This window comes from Trichechus manatus, unplaced genomic scaffold (genome assembly GCF_000243295.1).
Source record: "Trichechus manatus latirostris isolate Lorelei unplaced genomic scaffold, TriManLat1.0 scaffold00097, whole genome shotgun sequence".
In the NCBI taxonomy this organism is placed as follows: Eukaryota; Metazoa; Chordata; class Mammalia; order Sirenia; family Trichechidae; genus Trichechus; species Trichechus manatus.
The window spans coordinates 4,154,436-4,161,858 of NW_004444033.1; positions in this window are offsets into that span (position 1 = coordinate 4,154,436).

Consider the following 7,423-nt stretch of genomic DNA (forward strand, 5'->3'; position numbering starts at 1 on the left):
GTCCTAGGCTGTAATGCTTATGGGAGGATCCCTGGTGGTGCAGTGGTTAAGCATTCAGCCACTAATGGAAAGGTTGACGGTTCGAACCCACCAACTGATCCATGGGAGAAGGATGTGGCAGTCTGCTTATGTAAAGATTTACGGCCTTGGAAACCCTATAGGGCAGTTCTGCTCTGTCATATAGAGTTGCAAGGAGTCAGAACTGACTTGATGGCAACTGTTTTTTTTTTAGTCTTATAGGAGCAGATCACCAGTATTTTCTCCCGCAGAGTGGCTGGTGGGTTCAAACCGCCAACACTTCGGTTAGTAGCCAAACACTTAGCCCTCGTGCCGCCAGGGCTCCTTTCCGCAGGTACAGGGGTTAGGATTCCAACACATATTTTGGGAGGGCACAATTTAATTCATAACAACATCTAACTTCAGTATTGGGGCCACAGCAGGACCCGTGGACTGGGACATGTGGTGCCGCCTTCTGTGTGAGGCACCAAGAAGAACTTCCCATACTCTGGGGCCCAGCTCAGTGTCCCAGGGCCCTTGCAGTCCACCTCCACCCAGCCAGCCTTCCTGGTTTATGGTGTTGGTTTCTGCCTGCTTGAAGTGACTGCCCAGGCTCACCCTAATGGCTCCTGAACTGTCTCTTTAGGAGAGTCATTCCTCATTCCTGTCTGCTTTTTTCCCCTAAAGCCCAAAGGCCAGTTCTGGGCTCAGGGAGATGCCAAGCCAGGGAAACGACCTATTTCACTTCCTCTTTGTTGTCACACCTTAGCAGTTCCTCTAATCCACCATACCTCTGGGAGAACGAATTGGCCCCCAGATGGTCTTCCAGCTACAAGGTGTGGAAACGCCTCCAGGTGAGGATGAATCTCCCCACACTGCATGTTGCGATCGCTCAGCATGGACTCTGGGGCAAAGCCCAGGAACCCGGCAGAAACCTACTGCTCCTCAACTGCCCACCCTCTTCTGAGCTCTCAGGCCCCCATGGGGTGAGCAGACGGCCTTTTAGCCCAGGGGTGCTTGTCACCCTAGGCCCTGCCCTCCTCCTTACCTCCACTTACAATTAACTCATGCAACTTGAATCATCAGCTCTGGTTTCAGCATTTTATGGGCTTCCTTTTTTTAGCTAACCACTAATAGTTTGGAATGTTAACAAGGGTAAAAATACTGATGACACAGGATAATGACAACCCACACTGAATTGACAGAGCATGTGACATGGGCTAGACTTGCAATGGAAGAGTGTAGTCAGAAGATGACCTTGGCTGGAGCAGGAGAGGCAGCAGTGGGCGGGGCAGGTTGGATGGACGATAAGACTGGAAAAAGAGCCATGGGCCTGTTGTGAGGAGCTTGGAGAGCCAGGCTGAGGACTCAGACTCAATTCTGAGGGCGTGGCTCCCTCCCAAAGGTCTTGAGAAGGGTGGGGCCAGGTGTGACTTTAAGGACCTTCACTATGACAGCCATGTGCACAGGGACAGGAGTAAATGGTAGGAGTTGCTGTTAGAGCCCACATCGGGGACAGGGCCAGAGCATGAAAGGAGAGGAACCCTGCAGATGTGTCAGAGGAGCTGCAGTGGATCCTTGTTTATGACGGGTACTTTTGGACACTTCCCAGAACGCCTGGTTTTAAGGGCACCACTCATTGGCTGTCTGGTGTCACATGCTAAATGACTCATTCCCACCCAGCAGCCTGGAAGGCTGCAGATCAGATTCCTGACAATAATCCTGCAGGTGGGTGGTGATTCCTTTCCATATGGCTGGAGGTCACAGGCGTAGGAGTTGCTCACAACAGTCACAACCTTGACAGGAAAACTTGTGAATGGCCAAGACCTCCAGTGCTATCAGGATCTAGTGATGGTTTGGGATGCAAACAGGAAGGTGGTGTCAAAGCTGATTGCTGGTTTTGAGCACAGGTAACTAGGAGGATAGTGGCCAAGACAGGAGGATAGAGGGCAAGGAGGAGGGTTAGTGAGGAGAGGCTAATGAATGCTGTTTGGATGGGTTGACCATGAGGGTTCTGAGAACCATCCAAGTGATAATATTTATATGATGGTGTTGAGAAGAAGCTTCTGAGCAATGCAGCCTTCTGTTCCTCTCTGGGGCAAGGTTGATAGGCCTTTTACTCCCTTATATCACGCTCTACTTGAGGGAATGCGGAGGAGTCGGTAAAGCTTCCCCTAAACGAAGTCAGAGTTACTTTCTGAGATGAAAATGAAGAATCAAAATGTGATAGAAGACTTTGACTAACTGGAGAAAGCAAATAGCAACAAGACATTTGTAGCAAGAGTGACCAGAGGACTGGAAATACACGCATTAAGAAGTTGAGATGACCTGACTGGGACCTCAGGGGAGACAGTGGGATAAACCAGCCCAAAAGGGGAGAAATGGGACACTCCTCCCCTTTCCTGCTCGGTACCTGTGCTCCTTGTGACAGCTGTCTAGTGTGAAAAGCTTCCTGACAGCTTCCTGCCTACCCACCCCCAGCCTCCCCTGCCCTCTGAGGCCCTACTCTTGTGGGAAGAGTCAGTCTTTCCTCAGACAAATTCTTCCCCCAGACTCTTGATTCTCTTTCCATCTCTCTCAGCCTAGACTTTGCTCTCTCCTTTATTCCCCACCCCAAGTTATTAATAATTATTATTTTTGTTTAGACTTTTTGAGTTAAAAGCACTTTTTACATTAATTTTTATCTGATCCCACTAAAACTATGTGAAGTGGGCAGACCAGTAGTAGTAATTACTTTTTACAGACGAGGAAACAGCCCAGAGGTCCAGGGACCTGCCCAAGGTCACAAGGCAGGATCCATATTTGAACCTAGGTCTCCTGACCCCTTCTCACGCCCTTTGACGTCAACCTCCATGAGTAAAATGAAGAGCATGTCCCCCTATTTTAAAGCACTTGCCCCGCCTGGAATGCCCACACACCCACCCAACCCCGAATCCTCCCACTGCTCACTCTCCAGCCCCCAGCCTATTGAGATTCTACTTATCCTTCAGAGCGCAGCTTACACATCACCTTCTCAGTACTGCTTCCCTCCTCACCCAGGAATGTCTTCATTCAAAGCCGAGGTAGGGCAGGGGCATCTGCTTATCCTGTGCCAGGACATGAGCCTGCACCTGCAGGGAAGGCTGGGGAAGTGGGTATCTGGACTTTTCAGCTTTTGCAGTGGGAGGCAGGCTCCACCTGCCACTGAGACCCATATAATGAGGACTGCCCCAGCCCAGAGAAAGGGTGTTCAGGAGGTGGGCAACCAAGAAGAACAACAGATGCCCCCACAGTCCACATCTCCAGTTGCTTGGAAGCAACGTACACAATTCTCCTCATTCTTATACTTCAAAAATGAAAATGCTGTCACCAACACAATGACACTATCCCTTGTGTAATCAAGAGTGTGTGCATCTCCACCCCTAAAGGGAAACAACTCAGAGTCTTATCAGGTCCTATACCCACTTTTAGTCCAGGGCTTCTGGGGGTGCCCTCCTCTAGACTTCTCCATCCCATCTTAGATTCACTAACTCGGTGGCTCTCACCCCCTTGGACCCCAAAGCCCCTTTTGTAAAACAAATCTGTTGTAACATCTCCTTTTGTTGTTGTTAGGTGCCACTGAGTCAGCTCCGACTCATAGTGACCCCCCAACATCCCCTTTACTACCCTGAAAATGAAATTCAGAGGTAACATATCCTAACTATATAGATAATTTAAAAAATTAGGTGCATGTATAAAATTCCTAGCTGTATGATAAATGGAAAATTTAAAAAAGTAATTTATAAAGATGTAAAAATAAGATTATAGTTAAATAAGTAAATGCTCAGACACAACATCTTTAAAAGTCAGAATGCAGTAGTCAAATGTTTGCAACTATATGAATGTAATCAACCCACCAGTGGGTAGCTGGCTTCTGCCCCAGACCTACCCACGCACGAGTGGTAGTACATCAAGGGCTCGGCATTGGCCTGTGTTGTTAGCGGGTGAAGTACTCAGCAGTCATGGTAGTCAGATCAGCTTTGGTGGGGGAAACCTATAGCCCTCATCCCTGCTGTTGTGTAACATGGTACGCCAAAGCTTAGTTGTTTAAAACAACGAACATATTGTGTCATAGTTTCTGTAGTTTAAGAATTTGGAAACAGGTTTGCTGGGTCATTCTCCAGCTTATGGTTCAATTCCCGGCCACCTCAAGCGCAGCCACCACCTGTCTGTCTGTGGAAGCTTGTGCGTTTGCTATGATGCTGAACGGGTTTCCGTGGAGCTTCCAGCAAAATCTTGGAATTCTTTTCTTGAGTAAGCTTTGTCCTCTTCAGTTTGCCTTTGTAACTGCCCCCCACCCTGTCCCGCCCCAGCACCCACTCCCTCCCCTCTTGTGCTGGGGTCTGTCTCCAGAAGACAATGTTGTTGTGTGCTGTCAAGTCGGATTCTGACTCATAGCGACCCAGAAAACAATGGGGAAGGGGAACTCAAGAAGAACTGGCTTCCCCTTGCAAGGCAACCAACCCCTGGGGGAGGGTACTCCTGGGCCCCCAAGAAAGGTGAGAATAGCCTCCTTAGGGTAAGAGGGGTCTCTCCGCTGTCAAGGGAGGCTCAGGGGGAGATTGAGGGCACTGAATCCTCCAAATGAAAGGTGGATGAGTGAGTGAAGGAATAGAGGAATGATTTTCAAAGTTTGCAGAAAAAGTTGCACATGTGGGCCTCTGGGCATTCTGCCCCAGGCTGTTGTTGGGCTGTTGCATCAGAAAAAGCAGGGATGACCCTACTCCCTGCCGCCACCATACACTGTCATGACAGTGTCCCAGCTGGTCTCTGGGGACTAGGCAAGACCTTTCAGCCAACCCACATGCCCCTACACTGGTATGGCTACTGACTTCCTGTCCACCCCTCAAATGCTACCTGTGCCTCGAAGGAATCCTCTGGGCCCAGTTATTTAGCTGTAGAATAAAGACACAACTTAAAGCCACCAAAAAAAAAAAAAAAAAAATCCCATTGCCGTTGAATCCATTCTGATTCATAATGACACCCTAGGATTTCCAAGGCTGTAATCTTTATGGAAGCTGACTGCCACATCTTTCTCCCACAGAGCCACTGGTGGTTTCAAACCACCAACCTTTCAGTTAGGAGTCGAACGCTTTAACCACTGCCCACCAGGGCTCCTTTCTAAGGCCACAGTGGACCCGAAGTTCCTCTGACAGCTCATCACTGACCCTTCAGGATGGGAAATGTTGCGGGGGGGGGGCCGCGGCGCTCTCACCTTCACTACCTGCTCAGGCCCCATTTGGGAGTCTCACCCTCTTTGCGGAGGACCTTCCCTCTCTCGGAATCTCTCTCCTCTTTTTCCTCTTACAATCCAGTCAGAAAAACAAAATGTTGTACACCACTGCGCATTGCAGCATTATTCACAATAGCCAAAAGGTGGAAGCAACCCAAGTGTCCATCAATAGATGAAAGGATAAAAAAAACATGATGTATTCATGCAGTGGAATATTACTCAGCCATAAAGAGTAAAGACATTCTGATACATGCTAGGACATGAATGAACCTTGCCAACATCATGCTAAATGAAATAAGTCAGATACAAAAGAACACATATTGTATGACCCCACTTACATGAAATATCTAGAATAGGCAAATGCTAGGGACCAAAGTTTATTAGTGGTTACCAGGGGCTTGGGGGAGGACGGGAATGGGAGTTATCGCTGAAGGGGCACTGAGTTTCTGTTTGGGGTGATGAAAATTTTTTGAAATGGGTAGTGGTGATGGTTGCTTAACATGGTGAATGTAATTAATGTCATTGAATAGTACATTCCAAAATAGTTAAAATGGCAAATGCTTCGTTATACATATTTTACAACAAGAAATTTTTTTTATGTACTTTAGATGAAGGTTTACAGAACAAATATTTTCTCATTAAACAGTCAGTACACATACCGTTTTATGACATTGGTTAACAACCCCACAACATGTCAACACGCTCCCTTCTCTGCCTTGGAGGACCCTTTTTTTTTTGGTGAAAATATACATAGCCAAAGATATACCATTTCAAAAACTTCTACATGTACAATTCAGTTACATCGATTACATTCTTCCATTTGTGCTACTATTCTCACTTTAGATGAAGGTTTATGGAACAAAATAGTTTCTCATTAAACAGTTAGTACACATACTGCCCTATGACAATGGTTAAGAATTCCACGACATGTCAACACTGTCCTTACTCAACCTTGGGTTCCCTATCACCAGCTTTCCTGTCCCCTTCCGCCTTCTAGTCCTTGTCTCTGGATTGCTGTGCCTCATTAGTCCCATTTTGTTTTATGGGGTTGTCCAATCCCTGGCTGAACAGTGAACCTTGGGAGTGACTTCACCACTGAGATAAAAGGGTGTCCAGGGGCCATACTCTCAGGGTTTCTCCAGTCTCTGTCAGGCCAGTAAATCTGGTCTCTTTCTGTGTGTTAGAATTTTGTTCTACATACTTCTCCAGCTCTGTCCAGAACCCTCTGTTGTGATCCCGGTCAGAGCAGTCAGTGGTGATAGCTGGGCACCATCTAGCTGTACTGGACTCAGTCTGGTGGAGGACTTGGTAGCTGTGGCCCATTAGTCCTTTGGACTAATCTTTTCTTTGTGTCCTGTTCTCTTCATTTTCCCTTGCTCCCGAAGGGGTGAGACCAGTGGAGTATCTTAGATGGCTTCTCACAGGCTTTTAAGACTCCAGACGCTACTTACCAAGGTAGAATGTAGAACAATGTCTTTATAAACTGTGCTGTGCCAATTGAACTAGATGTTCCCCGAGACCATTGTCCCCACAGCCCTCCGCCCAGTAGAATTTTTTTTTAATGGAGAAAAAAAGCATCTTTTCTCCTCGTTTGTCCCTTGCAATTAGGACATGTTCCTTAGGTGGCCAAGGATCTTGGGCCTCCACGTGACCCAGGGCATGGGTGGCAGCAGCCTGGAGTAGAAACTCTGCTCCCTTAGCTGCTGTTGTACAGCCTGCCTGCACCTCTGGCAGCCCTGCTTGATTTTTTAACGCCAATTATAAAAATAATATAGGCACATTGTGAGAATTTAGAAAGTACAGAAAAATAAAAGCAGAAAAAAAAAACCCAAACCCTATAATCCTGCCACCCAGAGGCAGTCCCTATTAACATTTTGATGTATTTCCTTCCTGGATTTTAAATGCATTTTTCTGTAGCTGAGCTCATACTGTATGCATGATTTCATGCTGTAATTTTTTTCGCTTGTTCCAAGCATTCTCCAATATCATTAAAAATTGTTTGGAAACATTAAACATTTTTTCCATATTAGTTGTCTTTTTTTTTTAATTACCGAAGTACTACATTAAAAAAAACAAAACCAAACCCATTGCCATCGAGTCGATTCTGACCCGTAGCGACCCTATAGGACAGAGTAGAACTGCCCTATAGGGTTTCCAAGGAGCAGCTGGTGGATT